Raw genomic sequence first — 20,781 nt, forward strand, 5'->3', positions numbered from 1 at the left:
TATGGTTATTGCTTATCATTTATGTACAAAGTAGTTATTGTCGCTTAGTCACTTTTGCCTTTCAAGCGTCGCATTGTAGATTGTTTTGCAACAGAATGAGACTCATAATGTTTATTTTTATAGCCTTTGTAGCCCACAGTACTTGCTAACGTCAGCAAAACGTATTTTAAGAAAGCTGTAGTACAACTCTAAAATTCCTTGAACCTCTTAACATGTAAAAGACGCATTTCAAATTCCTATTTGCGTTCTCTCTACGAATGACATTTCATTTAAACCTATTGAAGCTCGATGTAGATCTTCCAACGTTAATTGGATTGGCAGTCGCCGTGTCAATGTTAATTGTTTAAGTTTCCGGTTCCGTGGAGCTGTGGACAGCACTACGGGCGCCGGACGTCCGCTGTAATTGCTCGGTGTACGTGTTAAAACTTCATCAATTGTGAAATATTTGAAATTTAGAGAATCTTCACGAGTCAGACTGTGCATTTTTACAATTCATTAAATTGTTTTTGGAACGAAGTTCCTTATGGGACGATGCGGAGGGGTACCCTAACCGGGAAAAAACGTCCGTAACGTAAGATTTTTATTAGTAATGCACACAGTGTACGACTTAACTTTGTAATAACGTACACAAAATAACATATTTTTATTATATATTTTTTATAAATCATCACTTTGTGAAGTAGTTTAATTTTTATTTTATTAATAAAAAAATCATAATAAAAAATGTATACCCGAATAATTATTTTCTTTATACCTCGAATATAACTTAAAATTAATATTTTTGTATAAAGGAACTTCGTTCCTATCCGGTGACCCACGACACCACACATCTTTTTTTTATACATTGGGCGTATTAATTATATAAATATGACCATAATCAATGGTATCTTATAATTTAGATTAATTTTGTTTATTAGATTTCTGTTTTTGTAATTGATAATTTTCCTGTAAATTTAGAAAGAAGTTCATGAAATAAAGCTGCTGAAAATGAAATCGGTTGACAAGCAAAGGAGAATAAGGTTAGCTAATTAGCTGGTTGAAAAACGAAATGGCTAGAGGTAAATACATAGTACCGACGCATAATACACCTTGCTACAGGCATTACTACTACTGCCACTATCATCAAACTTCTTTTGCCCTCCAATAAGTATTTGGAGTCTACACGGATTCCACTTTACTGCTCAATTTAAAGGAATATGTGTTCTAATTCGAAGCGACAGCTTAGATAGTCTCATGAAATTGACAATTCACAAACATTTTGTATTGTAAGTGATCTTCTTTCCGAAAATAAGACATTCTCCGAGTTTATTCCGGCTTCACGTGAATCTTTAACGAAGTTATGTTTGCCTTTGCTCAGCTAGATAGTTATTCTCAACTAGTGCTTCGCAGGTTTAATATTTGATCACCGTCAGCTGGTAGAGGGAGATGTCATGTATGTGAGGCTTTTTAGATTGATCTAGCTCTCAGTTCATTAGATGTTTTGTGGTAACGGACATTAATAATAGAGGATTCTCCTTAAGATACGGAGTTTTAGACCTGTCGCACTTCTTACGCAGAGCGCAAGATTGCTTTACTGCAGAAATCGGTAGGATAGTAATATTTTCTTGTACCAGCTCACAATGTTGCCACCCTCGTAGTAATATGTTGACGACCGCAATGTTTTTATACATATAATACTCAAAAAATGCTGAAACTTATCTGTAAATCCCTTACTCACCTTTTATGAAACCTTTTTGAAAAGGGATGGTGGAGTGGTATCAAGGTGCTATTTTGCAAGTACCCTTTTTTATAGGTACATGAATAAAATATCTAGAAGTAACCGATCTTAGGTCGGTACAAAAAATACTCTACAGACTATAAGTATTCGTTTCATTTCATTTCAGAATGAAAATAGTCCTTGTGTTAGTATACCGTAAAAGTTATTTTAACTATAACAAAGGCCGCACATAGGATAGGTACCATCATACAGCCTAATTTTTCCGTAAAGTAGACATTAATTGCAGTTTATAGAATAGATTGGCGCGGTGTTTTGTGATCCCGCACGGGTAGGTTTCCATTTAAAGAGTATGGCAGCCGTTGTACTATACATTTAAATTATTCATAAGCTCTGGTAAATAACTATTTAACACCAGACGGGAAGTGAGCTCACTTTTTCATCATCATAATCATCCTAGCAGTCCACTGCTGGACATAGGCCACTCCAATTGTTCGCCACTGAGCATGATCCTCGGCTTCTCTCATCTCATCTCATCTAAAAAAAGGATAAAAAACAGGTATACAACCATGAGTTTGGTCTCCTGTTTCTAGATATATGACGACTTTCCGTTCACATTTATCTAAGCTAAGCCCAATCTAAAGCAATGGGTTTTAGTAAAAAGAAAAGATTTGTATTCAAATTCGTTTCATTTTCGCTAGAGCTGAACGTATTGCGTCTCATTTGCGTGAAATCTTAAACAATGAAATTAAAGAACCAACTTGGATATATTATTATCAAAAATATACTATTAATTGTATTATAGCTAGCTAGCTAATTGTATTATAATCAACAATCCTCACAGTTTTCAATTATCGCCCCTTATTCCATTCTAAATTACCTACAATGTAAAAATTGTGAGTTGCTATTAGTTGAATTGCCGCGATACTATTTAGAAATAAAATATTCAAACGGGTCAGTATTGTCGTCAGGGCTATTATCGAAATCGATTTGAAGATGATAAATACAGGGTGCTTGTATGATTGACCGCTAGACCTAATATTTTGTTTTAGGTTTCTACCGCTTACTAGCAATCCTTACATACGTTATCAGCAGTAAGATAATGGCTGTCATAATGGAATTGCGCCTTCACCGTCATAGTCTACGGTGGGAATTGTCTTTCACTTTATGGTGTTTATTATATATATATATTTGTCTATGGGCTCTGATAGATGCTCTTTGCGCGTGTGATAAATGTAATATTTTAACTTTTTGGTATTTGACAATCTAAATTTTAGTGTAAATTTTTATAATGAACAGAGGAACACAAAAAAAACGAGTCTTCCTCTATTGCACGTTGCAATGGATATACCACTGGAAATACTCGTATAACCCAAGGAGGGTTGACGCTAGCTACGCGACCGGTAGTAAAACTGCCAAATACCAATGCAGCATGATAAGAGTAAATGCCGTCCCACATAATATAGAAACAAGTAAGAAGTACTGTGATATCTGCTTAATACCAGGCGGGTCGTAAGCTTATATATTTTCGCCAACATACGCTACCACCTCACCTACTTCTGATGTGCAACAATTGCACAAGATTTTAAGAGCAGGCGTCACATAACACAGCTGAGGGTGTGGTCGGTTGGTCTCTTGGAGAGGAAGTCTTTGGGTGCAATAGCCACTGAATATCAGATGTTACCCAACCATAACCAAAATGATACCCATGATGATACCCAACGACAGCAATAAAATAATAATAAAAAAACCTTCAACCTCATAACAACCAATTATTTTTGAAAGTGCTTTACGTGAAAGAAAAAGCGTCTTAGAACCGAAAGTTGATCGATGATACTTCGAACGACATTCAAAAGTATCCGGAGAAAGATTCTAATCTGGTAAAACGAGTCAAAAAGTTCGTAAAGATGAAATAAACTCCCGAAGATTCTATTAAACCGGCGTTATAAAACATAATATCATTCGAAAGGTACCTCGGCAGTTCTTACTGAGTTAATTCATGAAGTTTTCCGGGAGCTATGTCTCCCGCGGGATGGAATAGCTTAATACGTTAATCCAATTCCGACCTTTTATGTAAGCCTGCAGATTAGTTACGGATGGAATATCTAAAGAAGTTTCACTGGTTTCACGTTGTGTTCAAATATGTGATGTGAAGAGTTAGAAGTCTAAATCTGTACCGGTCTTTTGGTATAAATAATCCTTAGATGGATTTTATCATACACTGCTATAGTATGCTATACTAAAACACTTTTTGCCCCGCGAAAGTAAACGAGCATGCCATATTATTTTGTGGTAGGACCTCTTGTGAGTCCGCGCGGGTAGATACCACCACCCCGCCTATATCTGCCGTGAAACAGTAATACGTTTCGGTTTGAAGGGTGGGGCAGATGTCGTAACTATACTTGAGACCTTAGAACTTATATCTCAAGGTGGGTGGCGCATTTACGTTGTAGAAGTCTATGGGCTCCAGTAACCACTTCACACCAGGTGGGCTGTGAGCTCGTCTACTCATCTAAGCAATAAAAAAAAATACGAATGTCCATTTTATGAAGAGAGTTCCAGTTGGTCATCGCCGTCAGCCAATGCTAGAGATACATTTTAGTACAATACCCATAGACACAGCCCACTGGTCGCGTTTCCGATCCGGTGGTAGACTTCGCGAAGCACTGCTCTTGCTAGGGCCAGTAATAGCAACACCTCCGGCTTGAGCCCCGAGAGCTCACCTTCACGCTAGGGTAAAGCTGATATAGCCTCTCAAGGCTATCAGCATAGGTGGAAAAAAAACCTACACTAAGCTCTACTTAAATATGTTGCTGATTAAAAATGAATGTCAGTTAAAATTATGTTAATTAAAATGCCTTTCACTTGAAATGGAATGTGTATTTGACTTAAGTAGTATTAGTTAAACAAAAAGCAGTGTAAGAAAAAAACCGCTCTTGCTATAATATGTATTATACATATATAGCCTTCCGCCCGCAGGTTCGCCTGCGTTAACTGCAAATTGTATCGCGTGGGTGGAGACCTGTGTCCAGCAATGGGAAAAAGGTAGCCAATATTCATTCCCAAGCTTCAAAGTAATTCCAAACTGAATTTCGTTAAAATCGATTCCGTAACTTGTAACAAAACAAACAAAATTACTTTCATATTTAATCACTACATAGAATAAAACAAAGGCGTTTTCTCTGTCCCTATATCCTTATGTATGCTTAAATCTTTAAAACTACACAACGGATGTTGATGCGGTATTTTTTAATAGATAGAGTGATTGAAGAGGAAGGTTTATATGTATAATAACATCCATTAAATAGTGGAGAAATCAATAATAAATTACAGTTTCCGAAGCGAAGCGAAGGCGGGTCGCCAGTATAATTTAAAACTAACAAGAGCATAGAAATAAAATTAAAACCCTTTAAATGGTTTTTCACTACATCTGATTTTAAGGTAAGAGAACATGCTCCAAATAAATTTTTGTCTAGCTGTGAAATTACGAAATCCATTCAGCACTTATGGAGGATGTGTGCGAACAAACAGACACATTCATAAAATAATTCCAAAAAGCGCTGGTTTATATTCTATCACTCTTCTTGAGTTACCCCTTTTTATATTTGTTGTTATCTTTTTTCAATTCACAGACACATCGGATTGAACTTTTTTACTAAATGTATTGATTGGTATTCATGATGCGTTGTCTCTAACATATTACATTTACATTTATGTAAACGGATTAAACTCTGGATAATATTTTTCAAGCAACACATAAAAAACACATTAGTTCCGTGTCACGCAAAACTGAATCATAAGATAGTAGTGTTTGATAATAGTGTAATAGTATTCATTCATTAATATTTATTGTATTTAACTACTTTAGAAAACAAAATAAAGCTTAAACATATGTAGCTGCTAAATATCACATTAACTTTGAAGAAACTTTGCTGGAACGCATTCATTATACCGATAATCTTTTTCATTCATACCACTAGATAATATTCTGAAGTAGATGCTACAATAAAGCAGCAGGAGGAGAACAAGAAAACTTATTTAATTTTCTGAGTTAGAACGTAAAACTTAAAGAATCCTCAATAATCAACTCAAGCGTCTTAGATTTAGGATCTTTTTTTATATGCGACCTCACTCAGACATTCCGTTTTATGTACCATCAAATTCCTTCGTCATTTTATTGTGTGATCTGTATGGCTCTAGAACACTTTGCGACGTGAATGCGTCCCTAGTTTCATTGTTAAGTAGATAATAAACTGCGTGTCCTTGAATGACTGGTACAGTCCGACTTCTAATACTTTGATGACAAATTTGTTTGTGTAAATCTTCTTGGTTTGAACGGATTGGATGAGGATCGATTTTCGAAATGTTGTTATAATTACGATGATGATAAGTTAGATGATTTTTAAAATTGTACGCTCATATTAATTCGCTGCTGTATTAATGTATCTCAAGGGACTACAACAGAGAAAATTAATTAAGCCCGAAGCTACGTGAAACTGAAATCATAATAATTGAAACGTTTCTAGAAACACGAAAAGTTAAAATAATAATAATTATGTATGTATGTAACAAAAAGTAAGCGATTAAAATTATAATAATGTTTTAATGTTTTGGTTATATGTTAAAATCATATTATTTAAACTACTGTTGCGGTTTAATTTCGCGTTTTTATTTTTATTATTGCCATTTTAAGCTTATTTTCTACTTTGTTTTCGTACCTACTCGCTGCAGCTTAAATGGCTCTTCCAGCTTCACGTGGATGGGTGGGCGAGCTCACGGACTCAACCTGAGAGCATTTGCTAATACTAGCCTTAATAAGAGCAGTGCTTCGCAAAATCTACCACTGGATCAGAATCGCGACTCACTGGAGAAGATACCGCGAGAAACTCAATGGGTTAGTTCATTAGTCGAACTCTTCGTCGTAATCGATGAGTTTGATGAGGAAGGTGGCCGGTGCTTGCGCCTAAAAGCACCGAGAATGGACACGGGGGATCCGACAAGAGATGGTTTGGGCGACGACGGCTTTGCTGTTTTCGACGTTTCGAAAATATTACAGTTTTTTTAAATATGAAGTCGTCGTGGCCTAAAGAATAAGACGTCCGGTGCATTCGTATGTAGCGATGCACCGGTGTTCGAATCCCGCAGGCGGCTACCAATTTTTCTAATGAAATACGTACTTAAGAAATGTTCACGATTGATTGCCATGGTGAAGGAATAACATTGTGTAATAAAAATGAAATCCGCAAAATAATAATTTGCGTAATTACTGGTGGTGGGACCTCTTGTGAGTCCGTACGGGTGGGTAGGTACCACCACCACCCTGCCTATTTCTGCCGTGAATCAGTAATGCGTTTCGGTTCGAAGGGTGGGGCAGCCGTTTTGACTAAACTGAGATCTTAGAACTCATATCTCAAGGTGTGTTGCGGCAATTACGTTTTTTTTCTATTTCCCTTGTAGGCAGACGAGCATACGGCTCACCTGATGGTGAGTGGTTACCGTCGCACATGGACTTCAGCAATGACAGGGGCAGAGCCAAGCCGCTGCCTACCTACGTTGTAGATGTCTATGGGCTCCAGTAACCACTTAGCACCAGGTGGGCTGTGAGTTTGTCCACCCAGATCAGCAATAAAAAAAAAATTATAATGACAATAAAAAAAAGTGAGATAAAAGTAGTTTTAGTTACGAATCTGGCCCGCGGAAACCAAATAACATAGTATAATGACATTTATTTTTAAGACGTACCAACATAAATGCAGTACTTAAGCCGAATCATTTCTAATTTAATATGCACTGAGCAATAAAATTCTTCTACATACGAGTATGCTGGTACTACAGTATGCAAAGTTATTTGCATTTGTGTTTTGGCGGCAAATGTGCAGCAATCGTAAAGAGGCTTGACCGCAGTACATATTCATGTTTATCTATCTATGTAAATTTAAATCAGCGTAGTATTTAAACCGCACAACATTTTTTTTTAAACCGTTTCTTATAAAACAGCACGTATGTATTATCTCCGAAGTCGAATTTTCGTTTCTATTGTATAAGGTTGTTCTATGTTTTAGTCCGTGCGGGATCACAATACGCCTTTGCCATTATTTTTTTATTACTTAGACGGGTTGATAAGCTCACAGCCCACCTGGTGTTAAGTGGTTACTGAAGCCCATAGACATCTACAACGTAAATGCGCCACCCACCTTGAGATATAAGTTCTAAGGTCTCAGTATAGTTACAACGGCTGCCCCGCCCTTCAAACCAAAATGCATTACTGCTTCACGGCAGAAATAGGCAGTGTGGTGGTACCTACCCGTGTGGACTCACAAGAATTACTACCACCAGTAGTTAGTAATTGCGTATCAGTTTCGGAGACTTTAGTTTTATTATAGTATTGAATAATAATAATAATTGGGGGACAAGGCGCACACGGTCGGAAACTAGAATTCCCTGTATTATGGAAACCAAAGACTTATGACACCCAAACGAAGAGCGAACAAATATGTTTATCACACAAATGTTTGCCCGATGTGGGAGTCGAATCCATGCATGACCTTCGGCTTAGCGATCAGCGGGGCTAGCTAACTTCAGTCTAGATTATATGATATTATTCTTACATCGTAGGATTTGTAGGTGAATATTTATTACATATTTACTGGTGGTAGGACTTCATGTGTGTCCGCACGGGTAGGTGCCACCACCTTGCCTATTTCTGCCGTGAAGCAGTAATGCGTTTCGGTTTGAAGGGCGGGGTAGCCGTTGTAACTATACTGAGACCTTAGAACTTATATCTCAAGATGGGTGGCGCATTTGCGTTGTAAACGTCTATGGGCTCCAGTAACCACTTAACACCAGGTGGGCAGTGAGCTCGTCTACCCATATAAGCATATAAGCAATAAAAAAATCTTTAAAAAAAGGGGATCTTATCATTTAGGCGACGTACAATATGCATAAAATAGCATTTTTTACATAGACACGAATTATCTGAACACCATAAAGATTACGTTTCGATATTCAAGCAACTCTGAGCCCTATTACATTGACTTGCAGTCAGGAGATAAAGCCGATGTTTTGACGGAGTTTTCCCGAGCAACAGTCCCTGCGGGTTGACCCAACAATAAGTACGAAAACTTCGTATCTCTTCCAACGTGACTTATGCTATTCTTTGTGCAGCCAAGTTCTCGAACTTATAAAACTTGCACATACACACACTAGAGTTTTCCTTCAATGTTCAACTCTGATCGAACTCTTCAAACGAGCGACGTACAAACTCGATTTAGTATGTTCGATAAACGACCACTCACGTAACTTTCTATCGATTTTACCTTGTTATTAGGAATAGTTTCCGTGAATAATTTTGTTTGGGTGTATTTGTGATTTCACGACGCTTCTCAAAGTGTACGAAATTCTTGAAGGGCATGTCGAAATAGTTTGGGGCTGAACACGCAAAGTGTCTTATTGGAAAATTTGAGAGTACGTTCGTGTCAACCTAGGTCATTTTTTTTTAATGCTTAGTTGGTTGGATGAGCTCACAGCCCACCTGGCGTTAAGTGGTTACTGGAGCCCATAGACATCTACGATGTAAATGCGCCACCCACCTTTAGATTCAAAGATCTCAAGTATAGTTACAACGGCTGCCCCACCCTTCAAACCGAAACGCATTACTGCTTCATGGCAGAAATAGGCAGAAATAGGTGGTACATATCCGTGCGGACTCGCAAGTCGTCCTGCCACCAGTATATATTAATTCATTCTCGATTCATACATATGGCGCCAAAATAAATTAATTTTGTATTTTCTTCTAAATTTGTCTATCGTTCTCAATATGAGAATATTTCTATCGTGAAGTAGTAATGGTGTGACGGGTAGCCATCATACAACGCAGATAATTGACAGATGCCTGAATCTCGCTTACGACATTTTCAAGATAAAGCGCATATAATATACAAGTCCGAACAACATTTGGACCGTCGGCCCGTCATGACCTATGCAAGTGTAGTGTTCGCTCACGCGGCCCGCATACACTTAAAATCATTCCAAGTCATTCAATCCCGTTTTTGCAGGATAGCCGTCGGAGCCCCGTGGTTCGTCAGGAATGTCGACCTCCATGACGACCTGGACTTAGAGTCCATCAGTAAGTATCTGCAGTCGGCGTCAATGCGCCACTTCGATAAAGCGGCACGACACGAGAACCCTCTCATCGTGGCCGCCGGTAACTACATTCCCGATCCTGCGGACAGAATGGAAAGCAGTCGACGTCGCCCAAAACACGTCATCTCGGATCCTCCCGATCCACTAACGGTGCTTTTAGGTACTTCAAGCACCGGTCACCGTTCTCGTCGAACCCGTCGCTTGCGATGAAGGGCTCGACGAGCAAATTAACTCTCAGACACAGCCCACTGAGTTTCTCGCCGGATCTTCTCAGTGGGTCGCGTTTCCGATCCGGTGGTAGATTCTGCGAAGCACGACTCTTGCTAGGGTTCGTGTTAGCAACATCGTCAGGTTTGAGCCCCGTGAGCTCACCTACTAAAGTTAGGGTTACGCTGACATAGCCTCTCAAGGCTATCAGCTTAGGTAGGAAAAAAAAAAAAAAAAAAAAAGGACCGTCGGTCTACCGAGCAGAATATCACCTGCTCGGTGGAAGATCTTTCCCTTTGTCGTTTATATATCTCTCCAAGCTGGTATTTGAAGAAGTAAACGCATTTATTCATTTTCTTGGCCACCTCAAGATACATCTAAGAAATAGACGCACCATTCCGTCATATTCTCGAGTCCAGATTTTCGAGTGTCTGAATATTCTTGACCTTTGAAGTGAAAACAAAACGACCTTAGTGAAATTGGGTTTGTTTGAACAACTAATGTAACGTAAATAGTCAATGAAAACTGAGAGACCCCTTTTAGTGTATTTCTAGTAACGTCTTCCTCTCAAGCAAAGGCTTTAGTTAATTGAAAAGCCACGAAACAGAGAAATGTTTGAATGTTGTGGATTTTAGTAAAAATCTTTACACGTTACAAAATAAATGTAAGGGGGAATCGATGTGCGACGATACGACACTTTAAAAGGAATTTAAAATGTGAATACTAAATGAGCCATGAAAAAAAATCTCGTAACATAATTAAAACTTACGGTGTAACATAATTTTTTTTACTTTCGGAATACATTACAGTTTTTGTGGCCATGGATGACTGTGTAATCTTGTATCATAAAAATTGTTTTAATTATGTCTACATCTCGCGAAAACTGATAAAAATACAATAATCCTATTATGCTCATTCACGTCATAGATAGAGAAGTTTACGGCTTATCTCATGGTCTGAGCTTGTATTTTCTCGAGGACATCGGTAATACCATTGGGACATCCTGCACAGTTCATCTACAGTCCGCGACTGTAATTAAACTGTTACCATTAAATTCTAGTTATTATACCAAGCTATTCGCAAATAGTAAATTGTACTTTACCTTCGTTTATTTTCTGTTTGTTGCACTTTTTTAAATGTTGCTTCAAAAATTCTATCCATCGTTTTTTCATCCTAATTTCTGCTTCTCCTTTAGAAATGCAAACAACTACTCGTAAATATTAAGATTGATATTTGATAGCCTATAAAACAATTATAATTATCTTTTAATATTATTTTGGCTTAATACGATGACGGGTCTCATCAGCATTAGAAAAAAAAATCTAATTAAGAAGTCAACAACGTTACTATGCAGCTTCGTTAGTGTGATCAAGCTTTGTGACTAGCTTCTAAGACTTAATAAGAAGACGATGTTTGATTATAACTTAATAAGACTCGTTACTTGGTACACTCAGGCTGATGTTTTCGTAGCTTTTTCAGAAAAATATGGCTCAAACACTTTTATAGCTAACACCAAACCATTACTAGAGCCGGATAATGCTCACCTTGTCTTTTTTCAACTCATTATGAATCTTCTTTAGAGTTTTGCGAATATCTTCGTCATTCTAGTAATGAAGTTATTGCTCAGTAATAAAAATGTTCTTATAGGTAAATAAACCAGTAATCTTTCAATTAAAAAAAAAAAAAAAAAAAAAAAAAACCAAACCATTACTAGAGCCGGATAATGCTCACCTTGTCTTTTTTCAACTCATTATGAATCTTCTTTAGAGTTTTGCGAATATCTTCGTCATTCTAGTAATGAAGTTATTGCTCAGTAATAAAAATGTTCTTATAGGTAAATAAACCTCATTGAAGCTGCTACCCTTGTTATTCGGCCTCTTCTGGGGGCGTTTGGGCAGCTGCTAGCAAGTCTTCCCCTTCTAGCTAAGCCTTTAAGTACACCCAACTGTCTTGGTTATGGTATCTTTAAGGTTTTTTGGAACTAATAATAATATTACGATACATATTAAGTAGCTTTTAAAGACAAAAAAATCCAATCGCTGTCAATCGATCCCAAAAAAAGCATCGTGGAAATTAAACACTCAAGATTACAGCCAACCTAAAGTGCTACATTATTATAGAGTAAATATCAAGGCGTAATAGGTACCTCAAATATACCAGTTTTTCTCTTATACTAATGCAAAGTTATCTTTGGTTCTGAGCCTTATTAGCACTTTGCTCGATAAATTATGTTGATTTTGAACAGGATTTCATGAGATTATTTCCTTCACTGTTCTTGGTATGAATAATAGGTAGACAAGTTAACAAACAAAGGAGATACAAATAAATGCCTGGTACACAAACATTCGACTAATTCAAGCAGATAGAGTTTAAAATATTGCATTTGGTGGCATACCTACTCTGTGTACTACTGTCACAACGATTCGATTCTTTTTCTCATCTCACTCCGTTATAATATCAGAAAAATAGTTAACAAAGCTTGGTACGTAAATGAGAAAGCATAATGAATATTCACAATTTCAGAACGATAGATTCCATTGCAATCCAACTCATAAATAATATTAAATTTTTTAATGTGTAATGGTAAAATTTATATACTGTTTTTATAATAGTCATATTGACATTTAAAGGGATCGTGTAAGCTACATTTAATAACAATTGAAAATACATATATTTAAAGAGATCGCACCTTTTTTTCTTTCGCTACATTGAACGTAGTGGCACCCCTATTTTTTATTTGTCAATTCGCTAGCTACCCTTTTATATTATTATATTCGCTTGTACGAGTGGGTTCATAAAAAATATATTCTAAATTTAAATTGTATAGAGATCGACTCTGTGCAACTACAATTGTTTAGATATATGACGGATATGGGCACGAATGAACAACACGACATTATAAAGAACTAAGTTTTTTAATTTTTTGTAAGGGTATCCCAAATTTTGCGTAAATAAAATAAAAAAATACTTAAAAATATGACAATGATTTAATTTAGGTTGTTTCGTTTACCAAAAAATCGACTGTTTACGAAATCCGAATTACTTGATTCGATTTTCTTTAAACAGAGTCATGCTTCTATAAGTATAAACGGCCGTCTGGTGTAGTGGTAAGTGACATGGTCACTACACAAGGGGGTCGGGGGTTCGAATCCCGCCAAGGGAAGATATTTGTATGATAAATATAAATGTCTTTTCCAGGGTTATGGATGTATATTAAATATATGTATGTGTATAATAAAAATCTTACATTTATATCCGTTATCTGGTACTTGTAACACAAGCTCTTTACAAACTTATCACGGGAGCAGTTAACGTGGCGTGATTGTTTACAAAAAAAAAACTTTTTGTTTTCAACAAAAATAATGTTAAAGCTTTCAGACTAACTTAATCATCGTGGAATGAATCTAAAACAGATCTATTTGTGGATATATAGTATATCTCCATGAATCTATTCAAGTACAAAATTGATATTCGTTTTATAGGGACGGATCGATTTTATTGTATGCTCATGAATAAGATCTGAACGGTTTCACGAATTTGCATAATTGAATACATATCAGCGCAGCCGGGAGATGAGTGAAATCGTGAACAATGCGACATGTTTTCGTTCCATTAATGCATGAGCCGCGCGTGCTACTAAATAACTTTTCAATATAACATGTCAATGTTAATCTTCAGACAGCATTTGGTTTAAAGTCAATTCTCGTGGAAGTTCTATGGACCGTTGGAACGGTGACTATATGTCTAAAGAGTAGGATCGTTTTTTATTTTTAGTAATTAAGTTTCGACTTACAGCGTCTTCAATCCAATTTGCCTATCTAAATCATCATCATCAACCTTTATCTGCCCACTGCTGGACATAGGCCTTCCTCAATGCCTTCCACAGAATACGGTCCTCCGCCTTCCGCATCCAACGACTTCCCGCCGTGCGCACTAAGTCGTCAGTCCACCTGGTTGGAGAACGCCCCACGCTCCTGGTACTCATCCCTGGTCTAGATTCGAGGACTTTCATCCCCCACCTGCCGTCGTTGGTTCGACAGACGTGGCCTGCCCATTGCCACTTTAGCCTGCTGACTTTGAGAGCTATGTCGTCGACTTTGGTTTGTCCGGATTTTGTCCCTTAGAGAGATACCAACTTAGAGAGATATTGGAAGCAACAAATTATAATAACCAATCCAAATTACGAACTTTAATTTCCATCCGTAATACATAAAACGTGAGAGGACGTGTGTTGAATTTCGTTAAATAGATAATTTACGTCATCCGGAGCAGGAATCCGAACAGAGCAGATAATTGAGAAAAAAGGCCCGTAATTTCGTCAGTTAATCCGTGTATGGCACGATAACACTATCTCTCTCCCCCCCGTTGTACTCACGAAGCCTTTTATTAGATTACAAATAAACCCATATAAATCCGGCAGATTTTCGCTTATGTTACTGAACTTAATGAAAGTCCGGTTTTATCGCAGCAATTTTCAGGCAGAACGCCTTTGATCCCCTTGCAAAATTAGTTCGAATATTATCTGCGCAGTCGAGCGTTAATGGTGCAGCTTTTGAATACCTCCCATGATTAAAATTGAAAATTTATTTACAGCGCCGAAACCATTGTGGTATAAATTTAACGGGTTCGGTATAAAGGTTTTACTTTTAAATTAATTTGGTTTCACACTTTTCACATTTTTACTTTACGCATTGATTTGGTTTCTATACATATTTACTGCAATGTGTAATCTAAGCCACGCCTGAATCATAATTTACTTTGGAATGTACCAAACGGAAATTCTAACTAAAATACTTTAGTTTTTTTTTTTTATTGCTTTTATGGATTGACGAGCTCACAGGCCATCTGATGTTAAGTGGTTACTGGCGCCCATAGACATCTACAACGTAAATGCGCCACCCACCTCAAATTTCAAACAATTATACTAAATTTATCTTTTTACGTGACAGTATTACCTACATTGTCTTTGAAAAGGTTTTTTTTGGTTCAATATCAAGTTTTTTACGTGCGAACGTGAAACGTGTGGCGGGGCGAAAGTATTTCGCCTTTTAATGGCTTGGGGAAATTACCTATTTCGCGCTTAGATGGTCTTGCTATTAGTCACGCGTACTACTAACATTACTTAGCTAAACTAGAATACGTTACTTACAAACTGGTTAGAGGGTGATTTCGATAAGTTTATAGATATAGTATAGTATAGTATTTAAGAATGTTGAAGTTTATAGCGTGAAAAAAATATATCGGTTGTCTCTAAAGTCGGTTTACTGACGATAGTTGAACGTGACAACGAAAAGAAAAATTTAATTTTATTTGTTTGATAGATATTTTGTATGGATATAGAGAAGGAGGTAAATGGAAATCACTATTGAATTGATCAAATTACATTTATTTGTACGTATAAATACAAATCATCGCTCACTCAAGTAGGAGAGAGACAGATGTCGAACGCTGCCGAAAGCGGAGGCCGATTGTGCCTCTTTGTCGCTCGTTGCGCGCTCTCGCTTGCACTTTAAGCCTTAAATGGAACGCCTCAGAGCGAGGTAACGCCGCATGAGTCATGTTTTTTCGTGCGTGCAGCCGGCTCCATCGAATTATAAGACGTTTTACTGGTTTACTGGTGGTAGGACCTCTTGTGAGTCCGCGCGGGTGGGTACCACCACCCTGCCTATTTCTGCCGTGAAGCAGTAATGCGTTTCGGTTTGAAGGGTGGGGCAGCCGTCGTTACTATACTTGAAACCTTAGAACTTGTATCTCAAGGTGGGTGGCGCATTTACGTTGTGGATGTCTATGGGCTCCAGTAACCACTTAACACCAGGTGGGGTGTGAGCTCGTCCACTCATCTAAGCAAACGTTGTCACGTCAAAAAATTCGTTTTGTGATTACGATTTTATTTTTGAACTGATAATAATTTAACGAAAACATATTGAGTGATTGGCCTGTTCTCTGTTTCGAAGTTCGACTTTGACTTCCCCGTCAAAAGGGAAAAAAGAAATTTCTATTAACGCAATTAACAGGCTATCTTTAATACATTTTGTATAACCGTAGTACGCAAAGACAACTTAAAGTTCAATGAAACTGTTTTTTTAGTTGAATTTAACTAAATTCTTTAGTTTAAAGGAAACATATTCGAAAGAATAGTACATTCAGACCCAAAATGCTAAGTATTTTGAAAGGTATTAAGATGAACGGAAGACTCTGGCTAAGAATGGAACCAAATCCCCGTGGACAGTGTCATTAACCTCAGAATTATCCAGGTGATGTTTAAAGCGTGTTCAATCTTGACAGAAAATACTCTTTTTATATATTATTAAAACAGATGGCAGCTATATTAGAAAAAGTTTATTTAGGACAGAGGATCATAGTGATATTATTCATCCTCACTAGCAGAAGATATAGATAGAAAATGGAGTGGCACTTACCTAAATCAATTTTCAATCCTGGCTTCTTTTATTTTTTCTTACTCTTAACATTGAGCAAAAACGTCAAATAAAAATTCATAACAAAAAAAGAGAACTTAGCAAGAAAAGTGTTGTAATTTTTTATTTGCAATGAAACGAAGGAAAAGTCGAGGCATTGAAATGTAAGGCGAGCATTTTCATTTTCAATTACGTATTTCTTAGAATTCACAAAAATAATTTCTTAAGGAAGGCCCTTCTTAAGTGAATCATGCAAATAACTTGCACACGGAATAAGAAAATTAAGTAACTGCGTGAATATATTAAATTTCACAGATTTTCCAAGCATTGCGTTGGGGGACGTCGTGACCTAAGAATAAGCTACATTGTTGTGTTCGCATCGATCGTATGTTGGTGTTCAAATCCCGTAAGTACCGATTTTTAGAGACGTACTTAGATACGTACTTAAAACATGCTCACGAACGACATTTCCGATAAAAAATAACAACATATAAAAAAGAAAACTGCATATTTTTTTAATTTGTGTTAGAACAACTTTATTAAGTATGAATAAGAATATAGCATAATTCTGCCTATATCTGGCTCGAAGCAGTGATGCATTCGTTCCAGGTTGAAAAATGGGCTTGTCGTTTTACAAAATATATAACAGAGAATTCTCAATCACGTCTCAAATGGGGTGGTGGAATCCACGTTGTAGTGTTTATAGACCCCATTTTCTGTTTATGAGGTTCAGTAACAATTAAAGACCAGATTAGTCGTGAATTCGTTCAAATTTGTAAAAAATAATTAATTTTAGCTGAAATATCCAACAACAAGCCTTCTTTTTTTATTTTTTTATTGTCCTTGCAGACAGACGAGCGTACGGCCCACCTGATGGTAAGTGGTTACCGTCACCCATGGACTTCAGCAATGCCAGGGGCAGAGCCAAGCCGCTGCCTACCGCCTTCAGGGTGCTATTAACTTTTTAAACGCAAAAACCACACACGCACCGACCGCGTCTCAAGTAATTTAGCTTCTATTAATCATCGCTAAATAACATATTACTTGGGCATTAAAATGTACAACATGGTACTTAATTAAGTACAATTTAGTAATCTCACGTGAACGCGCGAACGAATTTCTCTGTTATCGAATTTTGAAACGAGAATATAAGGTAATTTATGAGCGCCTATTTTTCCGACAGTGTCTTTCATTGCGATATGAAAATCAGCGTTTCATTATGATAAATTGTTTTACGGTGTACGCCAAAAAAGATTATGAATATGAAACGTCAGATGGATCATTTCAATGATAGAAACCAAAACATTGCATTATTATAACATTAAGCCGTCGGTAGGTAGCGAATTAGCTCTGCCCCTAGCATTGCTGAAGTCCATGGGCGAAGGTAAGCACTCACCATCAGGTGGGCCATATGTTCATGTGACTATAGGGCAATAAGAAAATAAAATTCACTCATTATCGTTACCCTGACAGTGTTTTTAAAGGTAGACTTAAAATAAACATTTTTAGTCTGCATGGGTGAATACCGTCGTGTCTATTTCTGCCATGAAGCAGTCATGCGTTCCAATACGAAGGGTGGGACAGCCGTTATAGAGTACAATAGGGACTTCGACCTTAAGTATCAAGGTTGGTGGAAGAATTCGCAAACGTATTTCTAAAGTATCTCTATTTCGCAAATAATAAATATGTCGTTGATAATGATTTCAGAACTCATCAATCAATAAGCAGCGTGTGAATTGTAAATTTAGAGCAAAATATAAATCCTACTGTATTGCTGTGTTTATTATCAAGGTTAGGAGTTATATCTTTTTATTATTACATTGCCTGTTTAACCCTTGTAAAGAAGAACGGTATCAACAATCGATCACTAAGACAATCTGCTTCTGAAATCTTGACCCGTCAAGCGATTCCTATCTAAGAAAATAACAAGGCCCCTCAAAAGAATTATTCAGATTTTGTAAAAAAGACCGAGTTTTTTTTTCAACCAAGAGACCCTTGACATGGTTCAGAATTTTTTTTCAAGGTGAATGTTGTGAAATGCTAATGTTGCGCAATCGAAATTTTCCGACCATTAAAAAGCTTACTTGGTAAAAAGTGATTTTTACAACGTGACGAGAATTCAATAGAACATATATTAGCAATCGTAGTAGAAATTAAATATAACATCATCACGTTGACTTTGTTATGAGATTTTCAAAATTCAGATTAATTTAAGTTGAACACATTTCGCTAATATTTTTCCGGGTATTTCCATTTCAAAAAGTAAATGCTAAGATCTTGAATTTTTTTACAAAGTTAAAATATTTATATTAGAAATATCGTCGAAGATAAAAACACGAATACGTTGTAGTCAAAAAGAGCCTACTATATTTCCGAGAAAGAATATTCTATGTATTTATGTAACAACACATCCACCCTGTCCAGCGGCGGTAAGCTTCCCTCGGAATAAATTATCCCGGACCCGTCGTTTCCTTTGTTTCACAACATTTTATTTCGACGATGTCCGTGGCATTACCAAGTTATAACGAGTTCAAGACATTCTGGCTTGCTGCGTACTGTATTCTCTCGGTAATGGGCATTTCGAAACTTCTTATTTAACTTGTCATCGAATCTGTATTTGAAGGGTTAATTATTTACTCTTAACTTAAGTAATGTTTTATGAAATATGTATGAGATTCTAAAAATATAACATTTCATTAACAGTCCGCCTTTGTTGCCTCATACTTCTCAACGATTGTAAGGCAATCAAAGCAATAATTAGTATTAATGTATTTGTCGATTGAATCCGTAACACGAATGCTGCCAAAAAAAAAGCACAATCCAGTGTTTGACTACTTTTATTTGCATTTTTTAAACGTTTATTCCGTTATTCAATACATTACAGAATTATATAAAACCTTTGTATGTAAATTCAACGGGTAGAACTCGCTGAATTATGAAGTTACTATGAATAACTGACAGGTTAGCGGGATTACAATACAGAAGACAAATTAAACCTGAAACGGTCTCCCACGGCGAGGCTTAATTTAAATTAACCGACGAAGATATCTGACATTACAGAATTATATGACGCTATCTATTCTTCTTTGAATAGTTCATGATATTCTAAAAGGTTAAATTTTAATGCAATAGTTTCAGAAGCATTACTCAAATATTTTCATAAATATTTTATAATATCTATTATCATTTTTAACCTTAAAAAAACCATAGAGAAATGTTACAGCTGAATTAGACTCAAAAAAGTTACAAAATATTTTTTAATCAAGATTGAATATTAAAAAGGTACCTACCCAAAATCGTTGAACCTGTAAGGACGCGGCCTTGAGAACTTAAAGAAAAGTCGGTGATCACGTCACGGTAACGCAACAGGAAAACCAACTATATGCAATTTACAGAACTAATCAAGAAGATTTTTTTCACACAACAATTTCGCTTTGTTCCTGTTATTTTTATGTTCTTTAAGGCGGCCGCGGTTCGACGGAGGTAGCGCGGCGTTCGCCCGCCGCTGTCGCGCGCTATTCTGAACTCTGCCCGGGGTGACCAGTGTTATTTCAAATTTAAAGTTTTCGTGTAAAATGTTAGGAATTTACCGAAATCGTGGTTTTTAAATTTTTTTTTTTTTTTTTGTAATGAATTTAGCAAATGATCAGTTAGCTAATACAAGAAAACATACGTGTTTAGATTTAATTAATTAATAAGCAAATAATTGTTCAGCTCCAGTAAGGAAACGAAGTTAATATCATGTACAATATCAACGATTTATATTTTTTTTATTACTGTTGATCTGCAGCGATTTTAAGATCACATCAAGTAAAGTGTGAAATAGCTACCGGAGCGTATATACAACGAGGTCCATTTTATCATTACGACTGTTTTATCCATCAAAATAGAAATTACGGCTGAGCGTACACTTGACATAACCTGTAATTATTAAGTTATTAAGTTCGAAAATTACATAATAAAATCAGTTTGATTTGTATTAAGGACGTGGCTAGCAGCACTGAAGTAATATGTCTATGGCTAGAAGCTTATGTTTTGGTTGACAATCTGTGAGCTACATTTTTACAACACTAATGTCTTGCTTGACAATTATGTTTAAATTCCTGAAAATCGTAAAACTAAAAAAAAGTGTGTGTGTCCGCTCCGACGCACGACTGGAGTTTACTGGATATAAAAAATTAAACGAAACAATACGAGAAATAGTTCTATATTACGACAACACGATACACTACAGATTATTAACAAATTAACGAGACACAAAACAAACGACTAACAAATATATGAAAATACAATAATGAGAGA

General features: G+C 36.5%; 1 protein-coding gene across 2 annotated transcripts in view; it reads right to left on the reverse strand.

Moving 5' to 3' along the window:
• The window catches only part of LOC101738626 (leucine-rich repeat-containing protein let-4), a 159,271-nt gene extending 139,269 nt beyond the window's left edge, over positions 1 to 20,002 (reverse strand). Inside the window, exon 1 of one of the 2 annotated variants that reach the window (XM_038013236.2) lies at positions 19,770 to 20,002. The gene's annotated coding sequence lies outside the window, so the exon portion shown is untranslated. The remainder of the gene's footprint in view (positions 1 to 19,769) is intronic. The other variant, XM_038013238.2, reaches the window with a different exon arrangement.
• Between the last annotated feature and the right edge of the window lie 779 nt (positions 20,003 to 20,781).

This window comes from Bombyx mori, chromosome 10 (genome assembly GCF_030269925.1).
Source record: "Bombyx mori chromosome 10, ASM3026992v2".
NCBI classification, from domain to species: Eukaryota; Metazoa; Arthropoda; class Insecta; order Lepidoptera; family Bombycidae; genus Bombyx; species Bombyx mori.